This window comes from Mesoplodon densirostris, chromosome 18, assembly GCF_025265405.1.
Source record: "Mesoplodon densirostris isolate mMesDen1 chromosome 18, mMesDen1 primary haplotype, whole genome shotgun sequence".
In the NCBI taxonomy this organism is placed as follows: Eukaryota; Metazoa; Chordata; class Mammalia; order Artiodactyla; family Ziphiidae; genus Mesoplodon; species Mesoplodon densirostris.
The window spans coordinates 61,404,542-61,426,069 of record NC_082678.1 but is presented as its reverse complement, the minus strand read 5'-3'; positions in this window follow the sequence as shown (position 1 = coordinate 61,426,069).

The window sequence follows — 21,528 nt, the reverse complement described above, 5'->3', positions numbered from 1 at the left end:
CTGTCAACACCCCTGCTTCTGTGTCTCCTGCAACCCGGAGCCCGCGGCTACTCTCTCTCTGGCAATTATGATTCCCTCCCCGGCTCATGTCGAAAGTCTTTGTTCCTCTCCCTGAACGTTCAAGTTCATTTCTACCGACTGTTTATTCAGCCTTTGTACTGGCGGGCTTGCTGCTTACTCAGGAAACGAAGCCCCTGAGGGAGAGAGCAGGGATGCGGAGTAGCACTTTAGGACAGGAAGCAAAGACACTTCAGAGAGTGGGGGGGGTGAAGCAGCAGCTCTGAGGGCCCCTGGGACGTGGGCGTGGGGAGGGGACGGGAACCCAGGGGGTCCTCGGGAGCTGCGTTTTGGGTTAGCATCTCGGTGGGTGTTTGGGGGGTAAGCCTGTGTGTGTGTACACATGAATACATATGCATGTGCAGTTACAAGCCTGTATATATATATATGTAGGAGGCTGGAAAACAACAGCTGTCAACTACCTCTCTGTTGGTCTTTTGTTCTGTGGAACATTTTGAGAGTCTGGGAGGAGGTTCTGGGCAGGCAGAATGCCCTGCTCGGAAGAGAAGGAGCGGAGGTGGCCCAGCAGGGCGGGGCATAGAGGAAAGTGGGAGCCGGGAGGGAGGAGCGCTGGGCGGTGGGGCGGAGGAGAAGCCCCAGCCAGGATGGCCCGAGGAATAAGATGCCCTTTTAAGTTGCTTGCTGTGAGGTGCTGCTGTGATTCCCTGGCATTCACGGAAAATTCAGTTTTTAGGCAGCAGCTTTGTATTCGAGGTTACTTGGGGAGTAGCAGGGGTGTGGAGAGAAGATGTGTGTCTCGTTTATAAACTGATACCGGGCTGCAGATAAAGCCACAGCCAGGAGACAGAGGCTGAAAGTCTAGGACTTCGAACAGTTGGGAATTTGGAGAAATCTTGGAGAGAGCTTTGGCTGATGGAATGAGGCGATTGAATCAATCACCCCTTAGGGAGCCTGGGATTTTCTTTATAAACACACATACACACACAAGAATATGTTCATGGGCTTCCCTGGTGGCACAGTGGTTAAGAATCCGCCTGCCAATGCGGGGGACATGGGTTCGAGCCCTGGTCCGGGAAGATTCCACATGCTGCGGAGCAGCTAAGCCCATGCACCACAACTACTGAGCCTGTGCTCTACAGCCCATGAGACACAACTACTGAGCCCGCGTGCCACAACTACTGAAGCCCGCGTGCCTAGAGCCCGCAACAAGAGAAGCCACCGCAATGAGAAGCCCGCGCACCGCAATGAAGAGTAGCCCCCACTCACCACGACTAGAGAAAGCCCAAGCACAGCAACGAAGACCCAACGCAGCCAAAAATAAATAAATAAATAAATTTAAAAAAATATATGTTCATAATATATAAAATGAATAAATGCAAACTTTTATATAGCACACAACATGTATAAATTATATACAGTATGTCAAATAGATTTATAAATGTGTAAACTCATATAAGATAAAATATACATAAAAATCAAATATATTTATATAATACAAATACAAAACAGAAGTATACATTACAGTGTATAATCATGTATAAAATTATACATGAAATATAGAACATGTAATGTTTTAAACATATATAAATGTACATATATACATAAAGTATAAGTAAAATCTTGGAAAATAAAGTCACACCTTTTATTTTTCCCACTCTATCTCTTTTACTTGGAGTGTTTACTCCATTTACATTTTTCAAATATATTGATGTATAAATTGGCATACAATAAGTTGCACATATTTAAAGCATACAGCTTGATAAATTCTGACATATGTACACAACTGGGCACCCATTTCCACAGTCAAGATCATGAACGTATTCATCGCCCCCCCAATTTACTCCAGTCCCTTCCTGCTGCCCTCCCATTCCCAGGCAATCAGCAATCTGCTTTATGTCACTGTAGATTAGTTTGTGTTTCCTGGAACTTGGTATACATGGAATCATACAGTATGTGCTCTATTCTGGCTGGCTTCTTTCTTTTCCTTTTTTAATGGCTGAGTTGGGTCTTCGTTGCTGTGTGCGGGCTTTCTCTAGTTGCGGTGAGCGGGGTCTACTCTTCGTTGCGGTGCGCAGGCTTCTCATTGCGGTGGCTTCTCTTGTTGCGAAGCATGGGCTCTAGGTGCGCGGGCTTCAGTAGTTGTGGCACGTGGGCTCAGTAGTTGTGGCGCACGGGCTTAGTTGCTCCATGGCATGTGGGAAGCTTCCTGGACCAGGGCTCGAACCCGTGTCCCCTGCATTGGCAGGCAGATTCTTAACCACTGCGCCACCAGGGAAATCCCTCTGGCTGGCTTCTTTCACTCAGCATCCTTTGTGGAGACACATCCATGTTGGTGCCAATATCAATGGCTCTTTCCTTTTTACCGCTGAGTTCCATTGAATGGATGGACCACACTTTGTAGATTTAGCCATGTGTAGAAGGACATTTCGGTTTAATATTCACATGAAAATATCTCTAACCACCCCCCCGACCCATGCCATGAATTGCAGGAAGTTCCTCTTGCTTCCCAAGTTTCTCCTAATTTCTCAAGAGCCCCGAGAGCGGCAGGGTTCATTTCTCCGTGGGTTGTTAAGTCCAGGGCCTGATGCCGGCACAGGGAGACCTGCCTGGGCAGTGCCCCGCCTCACTCCGCCCCCATGGGCCCCATCCGAGGGCAGGCTGGCCGTGGGAGGCTGGCTAACACCCATTCCTTGTGTCTGTGGCTCCTCAGGGAGCTGGGTCAGGAGAGGTGCCAGCAGCCGCCCTAGCACGGTACCCAGGCCAGCCCTACTCTACCAGTTCGCTCCCTGTAGGGACACATCTGAGATGTTCCACTGTCGGTCAGGGTGTATTCCTGCTGCCCCAGGGATGCACACGTGGTCACACTCGTATGAAAGCTCAGACTAGGAGTGCTCAGCCTCTGCTGCTGACCTAGAGCCTCAGGGCTGCCCCAAAGTCTCCAGCTATCGTTTCTGGAAGGCTCTGGGCAGGCCCTCAGGTTCCATCCAGCCTCCTAACTGGTCTCTCCCCCACAGCCTCACCGGCCCTCTTGCTGTTCCTCAAGCGCACAGGTGTGCTCCTGCCTCAGGGCCTTTGCACTTGCCAACCCCTCTGCTAGGATGCTCTTCCCCAGGATGTGTGCTCCTTCCTGATGTAAAATTTCACCTCCCACCAACCTTTCATGTCCCTTTCCCACTACGTTTTTTCTCTAGGCATCACCATCTAGCACATCGTATAGTTTACTTCTCTCTCATTTGTCATTATCTCTTCCACTAGAATATAAGCTCCACGAGGGCAGTAATTCGTCTACTTGACCCATCGGTAGCCCCAGCTCCTAGACTGCCTGGCACATGGCAGGTGCTTAAATATTTGTCAAAAGAACGAATGAATAAATGAACGCCTGGCTCATGTTCGTTCTATTGGAGAAAGGCACCCCAGTCCCTTCAGGATGAATAGCCAGGGGCAATTTCAACCTAAAGAGGGCATGAAACTTCCACACTGAGAGCTGGGGACTTAGTTCTCTTTAGCAAGTCCTGGTAGACCCGACAGTGCTGGAACTGTGCCCCACGGGCTGCTGGGATCACACCGGCCTCAAGGATCAGCTCCTCCAGGTGTTTGCAAACTGTTTAAAAAAACAGTATAGGGGCTTCCCTGGTGGCGCAGTGGTTGAGAGTCCGCCTGCCGATGCAGGGGACACAGGTTCGTGCCCCGGTCCAGGAAGATCCCACATGCCGTGGAGCAGCTGGGCCCGTGAGCCATGGCCGCTGAGCCTGCGCATCCGGAGCCTGTGCTCTGCAACGGGGGAGGCCACAACAGTGAGAGGCCCGCGTACTGCAAAACAAACAAACAAACAAACAAAAAAGAACAACAACCCAGTATATCCCTGCTCTCTTCCCCCAGAGAGTCTTCCTGGAATTTCATTACACAAAATAGATAAAAATTTTATTAGTATAAAACTACGGGCTTACATTTAGCACATTTATTTGTTAAATGAGGACATTGAGATTGAGGAAAATACAAATTTTACTGAATGTAACGTGGTGTCCTGGATTGATTGGATCTTAGAACAGAAAAGGGACATTAGTGGGGAAAAAACACAGTGAAATCCAAATAAAATCTAGAGTTTACTTAATAGTAATATACCCAGGTTGGTTTCTTAGTTTTGACAAATATACCACCCTAATGTATGATAGCAAATATTAGGAGAAACTGAAATCGTATGAGGGTATTCAGGAACTCTTGGGACTACAAGTCTCCTGTGAATATCAAATTAGCAAAAGAAAAAGGTTATTTTAACAATTTTTTTGCATTAGTAAATAAAATTTAACAGAAAGTACAAATTTGAAATTATGGATGACCATTATCATCTTCTAAAACACAGAAATTATTGCTATGTTTTGCTTTGGTTACACGACATTGAAACAAAACCTTGACTTCCTCAGCTGAGCAGTTGAAAATGGCAACAGATGTTAACAGCGGCTGCCTTGAGGTCTCAGGACGTGCTCCGATGAAACGGGGACGGCGGGGAGCTCACTCTGAGTTCTGTAGAATAGGAGTGGGGCAGCCTTCCCACTGCCCTGGCACCACCAGTCTGCGAAGGGTTAACATTTGTACAAAGCACATTGGAGTGTGCATACTGTTTCCTACAGTTTTAAAATAGTTTAAAATCTTTTTGAAAGGTGACATTTGCATCTAAATTTGCAGAACCTGTGAAGCCTCTCTAGGGCTTTGCTAAGCACAGTTTGAAAACCACTGGTCTAATCACACGTTCCCATTTTACAGATGAAGAAACTGAGGCCTGGAGAGGAGAAGGGACTAAGGCCTCACAACAGGTCCCGCGTCAGCCCAGGTTGTCCTGTTTCCAGCCATGAGATTTATTCCTGTGAATGGATGTAACTGGATTATTCTTTCTAACCACTGGAAAGAAAGTCTTCGAATGCTTCAACTTACGTTTTCCTCTTGATGTTCATTTACTTTATTCCATTTTTTAAAGCTCCAGTGAACCGTCTTGAGCATATTTCCTTATTCACGTGTCTAGAGCTTCTCTAGGGCACAATCCTAAATCACACGGTGTATATACCCTCAACTTCACCGGAAAATGCCAAAGCATCTCCAAGTGCTTATAAGAGTTGCACTCCCCTCCAGACCAGAGCACACCGCCCTGTAACTCCCCATCCTCACCTGTGTTGGAATTGTCAGAAAGGAAGGGGACTGTGCCCCCCACCATCCCGCTGGTGTGTGACACCCTTGCCCTCCGGAAACCTTGATTGTCCCAGGACTGGGTTCTAGCCCTGAGCCTGTCCTAACTCACCGTGTGGCCTTGGGTGCGTCACTTCCTGGGCCCCCACCCCAGCCTGACTCTCATCTGTGACATGAGGAAGTAGCGCGAGCTCAGAGGTTCCTAATCTGAGTGTTTTCACTCAAAATTAAAATTTCACCACCTTCCCCATAAAAAACAGATGTACTCACAGTATTCTGTGATTGAGAAAATACAACACCATCCTAGGCTACTGTGAGTTCATGAATGATTTACAATGAATTTGTACTTCATTAAACACTGTAACATGTAATATATTTTGAAATGGTCATAAATGTATCTGTGATCAACATATTTCTTCAACACCATGTTTTATACACATATGGACATGTGCTCCACATCCTGGATTTATACACACTCCACCTCTCCATCCGTGGTTGGAAACTACTGGACTAGAGATGTCGGTGACGGGGAAGGTAGCATTGTGGCTTCAGAAAGCCCTCGATCTGAATCCTGCTTTTGCCATTCACCACGTTGCCTAACTTCCTGGGACCCTAGTTTATTCTTATGTGTGGGTGGGTGCACCAGGCACTATTCTAAGCACACTTCACATACTAAATTACATGCTTAGAACAGTTCCTGGCAAGTAAGTGCTCTCTAAATGTTAGTTATTTTTATCTCAATTAATCCTCCCAACAACCCTACAAGGGAGTTATCATCCATTCATTTAAATGGAGGTTTAGATATTATTTATTTACTTAGAGATTTATTGAACATGACCGTGTTCCAGGCTCTGATTAGGCACTGGAGATGCAACAGTTGCAAATGTCTTTCTTTCTGGAGCACACCACAATTCCGATTTTACACTTAAGGATGCTGGAGCACAGAGAGGTTAAGTGCCTTTTCTGAGTTTACACAGCGAATGGAACAAATGAACAGAACAGGCAACCTGGTGGCTTTGTCTACGGGCACTTCTTCACCAAAATCCCTTCACTTTCAACTGGGAACTGCTTCTTCTCACACCCCGTCTGTCCATATGTTGCCTGAAGTAGCTGCTCTGGTCTCTCATGACCCTGCTTATGGCCCTTGGACCAACCAGGGGACAGGAGTTCAAGTCCATGGGTTTTTTGTACTCGGGATCAGAGAAAATGCAAAGTCAGCCTGTGGAAGCAGTAAGAGGAGAACTTGGGAGTGTTTTCTTCCATATGGAGAATGTCACTCTGGAGGGAGCAGGGAGACTGGAAGCAAGGCATGGAGAGAAGCAGAGATGTGAGGGGGAGAGAGAGGGAGAGACAGACAGACGCACTGGTGTTCATCTCTCCAAACTCAGCCATTCCTGATATCCAGCCACATTCCTCTCTAGGTTCCCGGAGACACCCAGTATCTTTATACCAAACTCCCCCTTTTTGCTTAAATTTGCAACCAAAGAGCTCCTAGTTAATAGACCTGGACATGGCAGGTGTCTGTGAGCAGGTGCTCTAAGCCTCTTTGAGCTCCTGCCACGCCCCAGCCTTGCCTTTTGGTATCTGAAGCCGAGAGTGTCCTGTTCTTAGATAACTTTGCAATAGATTCTCGACCTCCAGAGCATGTGGCTGCCACCTAACTCTTAATAAATCAGACGGGAGCTTTCTGCATGGAAAAGAGCCTCAGCCATACATCATTTTTGTTTTCCTCTTGGGGCGAACAGCTATGCTACAGCAATAACCTGCCACTATATGTCTCAAAGCCCTATTTATATAGCCATATGGATAAATATATATAAATAGGGCTGTGGAATAATAGATTAAAGGACGTGCTCATCCACAGAAGACTTATGGGGCTTTCAGGACCTAATGGCGGCTTGATTCAGTAAGAAAAATGGGTCTTCAGCAGGATGTGGCCAAGAATTAGATGAGCCCATAAGCTGATAGAGAGCCCACCCGGGAGATGGCGAGGTGGGAGGATTGTGTGCGGTGCCAGAAGCTCTGGCAGAACGAGCTGTGAGAGGGGAGGAGCAGGGCAGGGCTGTGGCGAGTCGGGAGCCCTGAGCCGTCTTCCCGGCTCAGGGCATGTATTCTGCTCTGTGACCTTGGGCGGGTCGCTTGCCTTCTCTGAGCCTTGGTTCCTCACATATAAATGAGGAACGTGGACTCGCTGCCCACTAAGGCCAGCTTTTTTCGCTCTGACGTTAAAATGCCTTTGAGTTGCAGGGTCGCTGCCCTCGGAAGGTTGGGAAGATCTCAGGTGGGTGGAGGTCGTCTCCCAGGCCTTGAACCATCACTGGTGTGACCTTCTTGAAGGCTTCCTCAAAAGGGACCTGCAGGGCTTCCCTGGTGGTGCAGTGGTTGAGAATCTGCCTGCCAATGCAGGGGACACGGGTTCGAGCCCTGGTCTGGGAGGATCCCACATGCCGCGGAGCAACTAGGCCCGTGAGCCATGGCTGCTGAGCCTGCGCGTCTGGAGCCTGTGCTCCACAACAAGAGAGGCCGCGATAGTGAGAGGCCCGCGCACCGTGATGAAGAGTGGCCCCCGCTTGCCACAACTAGAGAAAGCCCTCGCACAGAAACGAAGACCCAACGCAGCAAAAGTAAATAAATAAATTACTAAACTCCTACCCCAACATCTTAAAAAAAAAAAAAAAAAAGGGACCTGCAGCCACAAGACCAGAGGTCCTGGGCGCCTGAATAGCAATAGCGATGGCTGCTACGACTACCCCCGCACTATTCTGCCCGACAGTGTCTGGGTGCACGACGCTTGTGACCGGCAGCTCACATCTATTGAGTACGTACTATGGCAGGCACCGTTCTGAACACCATACATGTGTTATCGTCCTCACAAGAACCCCAGGAGGCAGGTACCGTTATTTCTTCCATTTAGAGGTGAAGAAGCAGTATCACAGGGAGCCCCATGACTGGTCCCAGGCCAAGCAACTGCAAAGTGATGCTGTGAAGACACCCCCTGGAGTCTGACTCCAGAATCTGCATTCCTAGTCTCCACTGTGTGCATCCCATGTCCAAAGGCAGAAACAGAGGCTCCTAGAGGTTAATTAATGTGTGAACAGCCAGGCTCCTCGGACCTGCCAATTTCCTGGGAAGGGATAGAGAGAAAAAGTATTTCTCCCTGATCCTGGTATTTCTTTCAGTTTTTCCAAGTCAGTCAATTTTTTTTTTAAAACAAAAGTCTATTTACAGAAGCGACACATAGGACCCAAGATAAACACGCATCAGCCATGCTTCAGTGAATCCCCGAATCAAAGATGGACTGGATAATGTGTACCTGAAGCTATTGGCTTTTTCAGGATTTCAGACTATTTTTGTTGTGTTGCTGTTCCCTCTGTGGCTTGAAACCAGCCTTTTGTGACTTTGTGAGGACACATTTCTCCTGGGCTGTAACAACTCAGCTGGTGTTACACCTAATGCCACAGAGAAAACATTTGCTACTTTGGAAGAGTTAATCCTAAACCTTCTTTCTTTGGCTCCTGCCTTTAGAAAAGGCATTTCTGAGGCAGGTCCAGGCACGACTACCGCCGCAATAATCCTCCCCCGGTCATCTTAACACTAATCACGAAACTTTATTGAGCACTTGTAGTGTGCCAGGCCCGGTGCCAAAGGCAGATTTAATTCTCCTGACACCTTCTCTAGGAGTTTTGCTGTTACCCTCACATTGCAGCCAAAGGGCTGAGGCACAGAGGTTTATAGCTCGGCTGAGATGCCTCAGCCAGCAAGAGACCTAGCTGGGACTAGAGCCTGGACTGGGCACCCGAGGCCACCTTCCTGCCCCATCAGGGCCCCCAGTGTGGTCACTTTCTCAGACCCTGTCCCATCTCCCACCTCCCACAGACCCCACCCATCTTCACCTGTCCTGTGGCTGCGTTCAGGACGGGGCCTCCCAGAGGTTCAGAGGGGACCAGAGAGGCCCTTTCTTTAAGCTTCGGTTTATTACCCAATGAAGACATGCAAATGGCTTGCAAACCTTGTAGTGTATTTCACATGTGAACATGTTTAAAATTAAGGCCATTAGCGCAAAAAATAATATAAAGTAATTTAAGTGTGCTTTTTCCAAGATAGTTACTGGATTTATTTGTTCACAGCTCACACAGACAATAGAATCTGGTAAAGGAATATAAGTATTCTTTCATTTTTATTGGGATAGAACACATACAGCAAAGTATGTGTCAAGTACTCTAATCCCAGGTATACAACTTGGTGGTTTTTACATTCTTACATGCATCCCTGTAACCCTACCCAGATCAGGATATTTACAGCACCCGGAAGGTTCTCTTATGCCCCCTTGCAGTGACTATCCCCCAAGAGGTAACCACCATCATGAGTTCTATCACCATGGGTTGATTTGGCCTGTTCTTGAATTTCATGTAAGTTGAGTAATACAGTGTATATTCTCTTGTGCCTGGCTTCTTTCACTGAACGTAATATGTGAGATCATCCATGCTTTTGCATTTACCGGTGGTTTATTCTTTTTATTGTTATGTCTTTGTTATGTCCATTGTATGAATATGCACAATTTATTTACCCATTCTCTTATAGATGGGCATCTGGGTTATTTCCATTTTGGAGCTATCACGAGTAAACTATGATGAGCACTTACTATAGACCGAATGTTTGTTTCCCCCCAAGATTCTATGTTGAAACCTAATCCCCAGTGTCATGGTGTATAGAGGTGGGGCCTTTGGCAGGTGATCAGGTCGTGGGATTAGTGACCTTATAAAAGAGACCCCAGAGAGGCCCCTTGCCCCTTCCACTGTGTGAGGACACAGCAAGAAGACAGCTGTCCATGAGCCAGGAGGCAGGTCCTCACCAGACACCATCTCTGCCCGTGCCTTGATCTTAGACTTCCCAGCCTCCCCAACTGTGAGAAATAAGCTTCTGCTGTTTGTGAGCCACCCAGTCTGTGGCATTTCTGTTATAGCGGCCCTAACAGATTAAGACGATGTTCTTGCACGCTTTTTTGTGGCCATATTCACTCGTTGCCCTTGGACAGGGTATGTGTATGTTCAGATTTCAAAGATATGGCCAAAGAGTTTTCCCAAGTGGTTGTACAATAATCACTCTCACAGCAGCACACGAGTATGGAATAGACATTTAGAGATGGAGGACAAATGTCATGTCCTTAGTCCTTTCAGTGTCACGCTGTGAATGGAGTATTTTGGAGAGATGTCAAAGTTTACACAGGACCTCCTTGAGGCCTGGGCAGCCTCCTGGTGCCCCACTGGGTTCATATCTGTTAAGAAAACTCCACAGAGGCGCTGCTTTGTCTTAGGAATTGCCTGTATTAGGGTTCTCCAGAGAAACAGAACCAGTAGGATATATAACAGAAACAGAGACCGATTGGTCTCTATAAGAGGACATTTGTTACAGGAATTGGCTCATGTGAAGTCCCACTGTCTGCTGTCTGGAGGCCCAGGGAAGCAGGTGGTGTAGTTCAGTCTGACTCTGAAGGCCTGAGACCAAGAGCGCTGATGTCTGAGGGCAGGAGAAGATGGATGTCCCAGCTCAAGCAAAGAGAGCAGTCCACTCTTTCTCTGCCTTTTTGCTCTACTAGGGCCCTCAGTGGATTGGATGATACCCACCTGGACTGGGGAGGGCGATCTTCTTTACTCTGTCTCCTGATTCAAATGCTAATCTTCTCCAGAGGCACCCTCAGAGACACATCCGGACATAATATTTGACCAGTTACCTGGGCCTCCCTCAGCCCAGGCAAACTGAGCCATAAAATTAGCCGTCACATTGCTGTACTTCAGCCTCTCCTCCTCCTCCAGCCACCCAAGCGATGAGGGTGGGGGAAGTGTCCTCCCAATCAATGAGGTGGAAAGGAGAGGAAGTGATCCCAAGTTGCCATTTCTCACTGTGGGATCAGGCAAAGCCATGTGGACTCTAACTCAGGGTCCTTGACTCCTTTCAGCTGGCAATTTTTGGGCAGCTCCCACATGCCAGGTGCATTTGCTACTTCGTGTGACCATTCCAACAACCTTGCAAATTTGGCATGATTAGCTATTACCCTGTGTCAGGCACCTCGTTAATGTTCATTATCACCCATCTTCACGACTGCTCCACGTACAAAAGAGAAAAAGGCAGAGCAGAAAGACAAGGAACTCATGCAGGGTCACAGAGCAAGGAAGTACCAACACAGGACCTGCCCCAGACCGCCCGGCACAGTGGGGAGGCCACAAGGTTCCTGGGCCAGCAGAGCCCCTGTTACTGTGAGTTACATGTGTGCACATGTGTGCACATACACACACAAGTGTGCGTGTGAACACTACTTCCTGTGACAGGCATGGCTCTTTCTGAAAGACGAAGCACAAAGGGATGTTCTGTGAATTGAATTACATCATTTACCAGGAGAGGTGACGTTTAAAAAAAGATCTAATTAAGGAGACATAGGGTGAGGCCATTGGAAAGTGTGACCCTGTCTTTTCTTGGGTGTGAATCTATAGGTTTTTATAATGGACACTTGCTTCAAGCAGGGGTGCATGGACCCACTCCCCCTGCCACCCACCCCATCTGACGCCATCACGTGTACATTGCAGGAAGCTCGGCGTCCTGCCTTCGTCTGCAGTGGCCTGAAGTGGGCAAGGCCCCCGACTGGCTCTCTGCCTTGGCCTGGTTGGGTAGGAGGCGTCCACAGCCTGCAGGATTCGGAGTGGTGCGTGAGGGCCAGGTTCTTGCTCTTTCTCCAGCCCTTACCACCACCCTTGCCAGCGCAGCATCCACAGAGGGGCTGGTCATTTCTGCAGGTCTGATTATTTCAGAGTCTGTGAGGTAAGCTCGCACAGTAAAGCTATAGAAAGTGATGCTTTCCAGGTGCAGAAATAACCGTCCCTCTGCTTTTTCCCTCGGATGGGTAGGACATGCAAGTCGCCAGCCCTGTACGGGGCTCAGTCATTCTGTGGGACGTCGACGGCCTCGCAGGGGGCACAGTGGTGCCCTCCCCACCTGTGATCTCTCGTTCATTCCAGGGGAGCGGCTCCGGGGCCAGCTGCACAGCTGTGGGCTGGCCTTTGCTCACGCCTGCAGCCCAGCCTGCTCCTCCCAGAACTTGCCCCTTGAACGACCCAGGCAACAAAGGGTCCCCGGAAGGGGGTCCCTCCCTCACTTCCCAGGAGCAGCAGAGCCAGCAGCCAGCAGCCACAGCAGGGCAAGGCCAAGTCCTGGGCAGGGCAGGGCTTCGCTGTTAGTTCCCAGCAGGACCAAGCTCAAGGGTGAGGACTGGAGCCGTGGAGACAAGAAGGCTTATTCTGAGGGGTAACAGTTGGGTGGACGAGGAAAGTAAGATGCAAGGAGGGAAATTCGTGTTCTTTTCGCAGCTACTATGTGCCAGGCACCGTATAAGGTCTTCCACGTACCTTATCCTGTCTGGTCTTCACAACAACCCAATGGACCAGATACTATTTATTATCACACCCAGGCCCAGCGGCTTGGGTACACACGCAAGCAGTGTAGTCATACAAGGCCCTGGGTTCAGAAGGAGCCCTGCACTCAGTTTAATGCTCTGCTGTCAACACCCGGAAATTCTTCCTAACTTTTTAGCAAGGGGTTCCGTGTTTCCACGTTGCACTGGGCCCTGCAAATTCGGTACCAGTCCTGATTATACTCAATTTACAAACGAGCAAACCAAGGCCCATACATATCTGCCCAGGGTCACACCTGGGAAGTGGTGGACTTAGTACTTGGACTCAGGGCCGTCCTACTCCCAAGACCATACACTCCAACCTGTCACGGGGTTGTATCGCGGCAGGGTATGTGGTATGTCGGCCAGGTCCCTGGACGGGCAGCATCAGTATCACTTGAGGACTTGTTAGAATCAGACCCTCTGGGGGTGGGGCCCAGCAGCCTGTGTTTTAACAAGCCTTCCAGATGATTCTGATGCAACTCAAGTTTGAGATGCTCTGAGCTAAAAGAAGGTAGATGACAGACAACAAAAAGAAGAGCACAATGAGGGAGGGAGGGTGGGAGGGAGATGGAGAGAGAGTGTGTGTGTGTGTGTGTGTGTGTGTTTTGGGGGGGTTGGTCTGCAGCTGTAAATAGGTTGGTCACAGTGGGCTCGGTGAGAGGTGATGATTGAACCCAAGTGTGAAGGAGATGGGGCGGTGCTCTCTGGGCTTGTTGTGGGGGAGAAAGGGCCAGGAAGAAGCAAGGACCAGCCCCGAGGCCTGAGGGCGGGAATGTGCCTGGTGAGCCTGAGGGACAGTAAGGAGGCCACTGGGGCCCAGACAAGTGCGGCAATGGTGAAGTCCCATTCCCTGTGTCACCAAGGCTCTGGATCCCAATCCCCTTTTCTTGCTTATTCCATCCACGTGACAGTTACCTGGGGAGACAGTTTGGGAACATTACCCAAGAAGGACAAATGAGGGGCTGTGTCTCTCGATGGGCAGCCGTGCTCTTCAGGGAGAAGGCGTGAGGACCCACCTGAGAGTGGGCTTCATGGATAAACTGATTGGGCCTCATTTAGAACTGAGGCCCCTTGGCCAATATCTTCGACGTGGCTTTCTCACTTCCTGGGGTGGGGTAGCTGCTGAGAACAGAGCAGTAGGTCTCAAGGATGCCTTGAGCTCCAATAAATAACACAGGAAGTTCTGGAAATGACTCTGCTGCAGGGGCAACTGTCCTGCAGTCTTAAGGCTTTTCTTAAAATTTTAGGGCCGGTTTAAAGTTTAGGGATGCAAATGACTTTGGATCAATATGCCATAAACTATGTAAATTAGCTAATATGAGATTTCTAATTTTGCAATTTTTCCAGGGGCTTCTTCTCCAAGCTTCTAGATTCTGCTAAAAGGGTTCTGGAGAAACCTTTCCTTGGTTCTCCCAGATTTAGAAATAATAGCTGCCTCTTATACTTATTACTTCTGTTTTGCCGAACTGCTTTTTCAGTTCTCCAGTATCTATTTAACAGATTATTTGTATTAAATCTTATCTATTGATTGAAAAAAAAAATTTCAGGCCCAACTTGCCACTTAGCATGAAATGCCAAGAGGAGAGGATTGGCACCGTTGGCCAGCATTGCCTCATTATCTTCCTCAGAAGTGACCCTGCCCCTGATGACCTTGTGAACTTGTGTCAGGGAGGGGCCTTGAGCTCCTTTGTCTCTTTTCCTTTGTCATCTCCTTCCTAGTCTCAGCCCTTGTGCAGAATCTGCATTTCACTCCAATGGGGGGTGATGAGAACTTGGACTCCAAGGCAGTAGTGAAAGGAGGAGAGACGAAGGGAAGAAATATTGAGTGAAAGATGGATAGACTTAGTCAAGGATTGGATGGGGGGCATGGTGGGGAAGGGAAATGGGAGATAACTTCCAAGTTGGACACCTGGATAATATTAGCTGACGTTTAATTGAGTGCCGATTCTGTATTGGATAGTATATTAAGTGCACTCTGTGCATTGTTGCATTTAATTCCTCATTATACCCATTTTATAGATGTGAAAACTGAGCCTCAGCTAGGAAAGCACTTGTCTCAGGTCACAAAGTTAGTAAGTGGTGGGTTTGGGATGGAAACCAAAGCCTGACTGTATCCACGATACCAGTGGTCCTCAAACCTTAACATGTATTAGAATCACCTGGAATGCTTGTTCAACTAGAGATGACTGGGACCTACACCAGAGTTTCTGGTTCAGTAGGTCTGGGGTGAGGCCTGAGAATCTGCATTTCTTTTTAAAAAAATATTTATTTATTTATGGCTGCGTTGGGTCTTTGTTGCTGCGCACGGGCTTTCTCTAGTTGTGGTGAGCGGGGTCTACTCTTCGTTGTGGTGCGCGGGCTTCTCATTGTGGTGGCTTCTCGTGTTGCGCAGCACGGGCTCTAGGCGCTCGGGCTTTGGTAGTTGTGGCACGTGGGCTCAGTAGTTGTGGCTCACGGGCTTAGTTGCTTCGCGGCATGTGGGATCTTCCCGGACCAGGGCTCGAACCCATGTCCCCCTGCATTGGCAGGCGGATTCTTAACCACTGCGCCACCAGGGAAGTCCCAGAATCTGCATTTCTAATGAGTTCCTGAGTGATGCTGATGCGGTTGATCCAAGGACCACATGTTGGGTACCACTGCATCCCAATAACAAGGCCGTGCCTTGGAATCACCTGAGCACTTATACATTCTGATGCCAGCTGGCTCCCCTCTCTGAAAGTCTGACTGAATTGGTCATCAGTAGTGTCCGAATTTTGGCATTTTTTTAAAAGCCCCCTGGGTGTTTCTAATGCACAGCCAGGGTTGAGAACCGCTGCTCTAAACTCTGTCAACAGGGAATACAGGAGAAATAGCGGGTTTCTGGAGGAAATAATGGTCCCTTTTCACTAATATACAGAAACATAACGACTTCTGCTTTCAAGCTGAAAATCCCCAGCATTATGAGCCAGTCTACTCAGGGCCCAGCTAGATGCTAATTGAGTTTCCTCTTTGGCCTGGGTGCTTGTTGTGGGCAGCTTTTCCAACGACCTGAGCGTGGACTGATTGGGACCAGCTGGTTGGTGGGAAATGACAGGATGGAAATCCATTGAGGAGCTGATGACAGGTATCCTTGTAACTGGGCATTTTTCTTATGAATAACATTTGTGGTGATTTCACTTAAGTTTGCAGCAGCATGTTTTATGACCAAAGCCCTTGCATAATTATGCAACGGAAATGTATTTGAAATTGCTTAAATGGTTATATATAGGTAGGATTTGTTCAAGCATTTGAGGTACTTTTAAGAATTCTGTATTCAGTTGGATTACCTTTGAAATGTGCTTTGGAAATTGGAGTTTGCTATTCCCAGTTCAGTGCTGGGAAAGAGGAGGGTGTGCTCTGTATAACCTAAAAGCCACAGTGCTTTTCAGAGGGCTGGCATTGTTTCCAAGGATGATTAACTCGTATCTGGTGATTAATTTTTAGGAAATAACTGGGGAGGCTTGTGACTACTGCCTTAAAGTACAAGGAAAGTAAACAAACAAACAATCAAACAAAACAAGGGGACTTCCCCGGTGGCACAGTGGTTAAGAATCCTCCTGCTAATGCAGGGGACACGGGTTCAAGCCCTGGTCCAGGAAGATTCTACATGCCACGGAACACCTAAGCCTGTACGCCACAACTACTGAGCCTGTGCTCTAGAGCCCAAGAGCCACAACTACTGAAGCCCGCATGCCTAGAACCCGTGCTCTGCAACAAGAGAAGCCACCGCAATGAGAAGACCGCGCACCGCAACAAAGCGTAGCCCTTGCTCTCCCTAGCTGGAGAAAAGCCCTCGTGCAGCAAGCAACAAATACCCAATGCAGCCAAAAATTAATTAATTAATTATTAATTATTTTTAAAAAACAAGGAAAGTTGAATGTCTCAATTCATTGGCTCTCACCAAGATTAAAAAAAAATAGTGCTAATGTTGACTGGATGGAGGAGGAAGAAGAGAAATTGGAATCAGGGAGTGGTAGAGCCTCAGATTTGGAGCTGCAGAAGGCATCTAGACCAGGGACTCAAGCTCAATGCCTTCAGAAGCCTAAAGTGGTGCGGGACCAGTGTGCACCCCACCTAAAGAGGCAGCTGACTGTTCCATGTATGAATGGGGGCCCAATGCTGCCAAATTGCCTGAGTTTTCAAGACAAGGCAGAGATCAAGATTTTAATATAAACTTTCCCAATTTTAAAAGGTTTGTTTAAATGCAATAAATACTGTGTTGGCCAAATAGGTCTGTGGGCTGTATTCAGACCACATCAATGATCTTGTCCAGCCCCATTATTTCACAGAGGAGGAAATGTGCCCTAGAGGGTTTACTTGGTTATCGATTTAAATAACGGCAGTCAGCTCAGAGCTCTTTGCCTTCAAGGCACTCACAGTCTGGTGAGGAAAAGGCAGGAAACAGGGATGGGCTCTGATGAAATGGTCCAGGAGGCTGTGAGGATGGAGACGGGGTGGTCTCATCCTGCCTGCGATCAGGAAGCACTTCCCTCTGGAGAGGAAATCTCAGCTGAGTCTTGACGGAAGAATAAGGGTCAGCCACTTGGAGCGGTGGTGTTAGAAGAGAGGACAGCTTCAGCCAAGACCTAGGGACATGTATGGTTGGAGAAATGCAGAGGCTGTAGGACTGAACCCAGGTAAGAACCTGAACGGGCAACTGGGAGATTTTGTCGTGGCTGAAACTCTAGTCCACACCCAAAGATGTGCCTTCACTGTGGTGCAGGAAAAAGATGAGTCAAGTGTCTGAGAATCTGAGAGTGGGGCTTAGCCACGCCCAGAGAGGAGGGTGAAAACGTCAGGTGATAAAGTATAGTTTTAGCTTTTACTTTCTTCCCACTTGCTCCGAAACAAGCATTCCAGCACTGCCATCATAACCCCTGAAAGGCTGCCTGATTCTTCCATGGAGATGGCTCATTCTGCTTTTAACAGCTCCTGGTGCTTTGAGTGGATAGATCTTCACATTTCAATAATCAACGTGATTTCCCTTCGGTAACCTTAGCATTCATTGCAAGAGATGCTTTCTTTTTCAGCCCTGATGCCTTAGAATGTGGAGGAAGGGAAGAAGAAGAGGAAATTCAGATTGTCCTTCTGTGCTATCACATGTTTTACGAGAGTTTCTTTTTTTCTGTTCGTACTGTTACTCTAAGAGGGACCACTAGATTTGGACAAGAATAAAGGTTGTCCTATTTCCTCCCCGGGTCAATTATTGATCGGCTGTCTCTGTGGCACCTCTAAGTTTTCGAGGGCCCACTGTTTTCAGTGTTTTCTTGGCACTGAGAAAGACTTCTGGGATCCAGACTCCATCCCTACCCTCATAAAGCTTACAATCTTGTGGAGAGCTGTGTGTGATCAAAGTCATAATAGGGTTAAAAACAGGGGCCTCAAATTGTACATGCAGGGATTGAAGAGTTTGATTCCCTTTATTGTTGGTGAAACTGATTCCATCAGCAAACATCTTGACTTGCCATACATTTTTTCTTTTAAACTATAATTTAAAAGTCACCTTTTAGGGACTTCCCTAGAGGTCCAGTGGCTAAGACTCTGTGCTCTCAATGCGGGGAGCCTGGGTTCGACCCCTGGTCAGGGAACCAGATCCCGCATGCTGCAACTAAGACCTGGTGCAGCCAGGTAAATAAATAAATAAATATTTTAAAAAAGTAAAATAAAAGTCATTTAAATCACTTTCAAGTGTACAATTCAGTGATTTTTAGTAGCAATATTGTGCAACCATCGCCACTATCTAATTCTAGCACATAGTCATTACCTGACAAAGAAATCCCCCACTCAAACTGTCACCCCCATTTCACCTTCTCCCAACCCTTGGCTAACAATAATCTGCTTTCTGTCTCTATGGATTTTCCTATTCTGGAATTTCATCTAAATGGAATCACACACTATGTGGCTTGTTTTGTCTGGCTTCTTTCACTCAGCAGTTTTCAAGTTTCATCCATGTTGTAGCATGAATCAGTACTTATTGCTTTTTATGGCTGAATAATATTCCACTGTATAGACACATCACATTTTGACTATCCATTCATCACTGATGGACATATGGCTTGTTTCCACATTTTGGCTATTGTGAATAGCACTGCTATGAACATTTGTGTACAAATTTTTGTTTGAACATCTGTTCTCAGTTCTTTGGGGTATATACCGAAGAGTGGAATTACTGGGACATAGGAAAATCCTATGTTTAACTTTTTGAGGAAAAGCCAAATAGTTTTCCACAGTTGTTGCATCGTCTTATATTCCCACAAGCAAATTATGAGGGTTCCAATTTCCTCACCTCCTCATCAACACTTGTTACTGTTTGCCTTTTTTTTGTTAGTTTCTGCTTTATAACAAATTTAATCAGTTACACATATACATATGTTCCCATATCCCCTCCCTCTTGCGTCTCCCTCCCACCCTCCCTATCCCACCCCTCCAGGCGGTCACAAAGCACCGAGCTGATCTCCCTGTGCTATGCGGCTGCTTCCCACTAGCTGTCTACCTTACGTTTGGTAGTGTATATATATACATGCCTCTCTTTCGCTTTGTCACAGCTTACCCTTCCCCCTCCCCATATCCTCAAGTCCATTCTCTAGTAGGTCTGTGTCTTTATTCCTGTCTTACCCCTATGTTCTTCATGACATTTTTTTTCTTAAATTCCATATATATGTGTCAGCATACAGTATTTGTCTTTCTCTTTCTGACTTACTTCACTCTGTATGACAGACTCTAGGTCCATCCACCTCGTTACAAAGAGCTCAATTTCGTTTCTTTTTATGGCTGAGTAATATTCCATTGTATATATGTGCCACGTCTTCTTTATCCATTCATCTGATGATGGACATTTAGGTTGTTTCCATCTCCGGGCTACTGTAAATAGGGCTGCTATGAACATTTTGGTACGTGACTCTTTTTGAATTATGGTTTTCTCAGGGTATATGCCCAGTAGTTGGATTGCTGGGTCATATGGTAGTTCTATTTGTAGTTTTTTAAGGAACCTCCATACTGTTCTCCATAGCGGCTGTACCAATTCACATTCCCACCAGCAGTGCAAGAGTGTTCCCTTTTTTCCACACCCTCTCCAGCATTTATTGTTTCTAGATTTTTTGATGATGGCCATTCTGACTGGTGTGAGACGATATCTCATTGTAGTTTTGATTTGCATTTCTCTAATGAGTAAAGATGTTGAGCATCCTTTCATGTGTTTGTTGGCAGTCTGTATATCTTCTGTGGAGAAATGTCTATTTAGGTCTTCTGCCCATTTTTGGATTGGGTTGTTTGTTTTTTTGTTATTGAGCTGCATGAGCTGCTTATAAATTTTGGAGATTAATCCTTTGTCAGTTGCTTCATTTGCAAATATTTTCTCCCATTCTAAGGGTTGTCTTTTCGTCTTATTTATGGTTTCCTTTGCTGTGCAAAAGCTTTGAAGTTTCATTAGGTCCCATGTGTTTATTTTTGTCTTTATTTCCATTTCTCTAGGAGGTGGGTCAAAAAGGATCTTGCTGTGATTTATGTCATACAGTGTTCTGCCTATGTTTTCCTCTAAGAGTTTGATAGTGTCTGGCCTTACATTTAGGTCTTTAATCCATTTTGAGCTTAGTTTTGTGTATGGTGTTAGGGAGTGATCTAATCTCATACTTTTACATGTCCCTGTCCAGTTTTCCCAGCACCACTTATTGAAGAGACTGTCCTTTCTCCACTGTACATTCCTGCCTCCTTTATCAAAGATAAGGTGACCATATGTGCGTGGGTTTATCTCTGGGCTTTCTATCCTGTTCCATTGATCTATCTTTCTGTTTTTGTGCCAGTACCATACTGTCTTGATTACTGTAGCTTTGTAGTATAGTCTGAAGTCAGGGAGCCTGATTCCTCCAGCTCCATTTTTCGTTCTCAAGATTGCTTTGGCTATTCGGGGTCTTTTGTGTTTCCATAGAAATTGTGAAATTTTTTGTTCTAGTTCTGTGAAAAATGCCAGTGGTAGTTTGATAGGGATTGCATTGAATCTGTAGATTGCTTTGGGTAGTAGAGTCATTTTCACAATGTTGATTCTTCCAATCTAAGAACATGGTATATCTCTCCATCTATTTGTATCATCTTTAATTTCTTTCATCACTGTCTTATAATTTTCTGCATACAGGTCTTTTGTCTCCTTAGGTAGGTTTATTCCTAGATATTTTATTCTTTTTGTTGCAGTGGTAAATGGGAGTGTTTCCTTGATTTCACTTTCAGATTTTTCATCATTAGTATATAGGAATGCCAGAGATTTCTGTGCATTAATTTTCTTTCCTGCTACTTTACCAAATTCATTGATTAGCTCTAGTAGTTTTCTGGTAGCAGTTTTAGTATTCTCTATGTATAGTATCATGTCATCTGCAAACAGTGACAGCTTTATTTCTTGTTTTTCAATTTGGGTTCCTCTTATTTCCTTTTCTTCTCTGATTGCTGTGGCTAAAACTTCCAAAACTATGTTGAATAAGAGTGGTGAGAGTGGGCAACCTTGTCTTGTTCCTGATCTTAGTGGAAATGGTTTCAGTTTTTCACCATTGAGGACAATGCTGGCTGTGGGTTTGTCCTATATGGCCTTTATTATGTTGAGGAAAGTTCCCTCTATGCCTACTTTCTGTAGGGTTTTTATCATAAATGGATGTTAAATTTTGTCGAAAGCTTTCTCTGCATCTATTGAGATGATCATATGGTTTTTCTCCTTCAATTTGTTAATATGGTGTATCACGTTGATTGATTTGCGTATATTGAAGAATCCTTGTATACTTGGGATAAACCTCACTTGACCATAGTGTATGATCCATTTAATGTGCTGTTGGATTCTGTCTGCTAGTATTTTGTTGAGGATTTTTGCATCTATGTTCATCAGTGATATT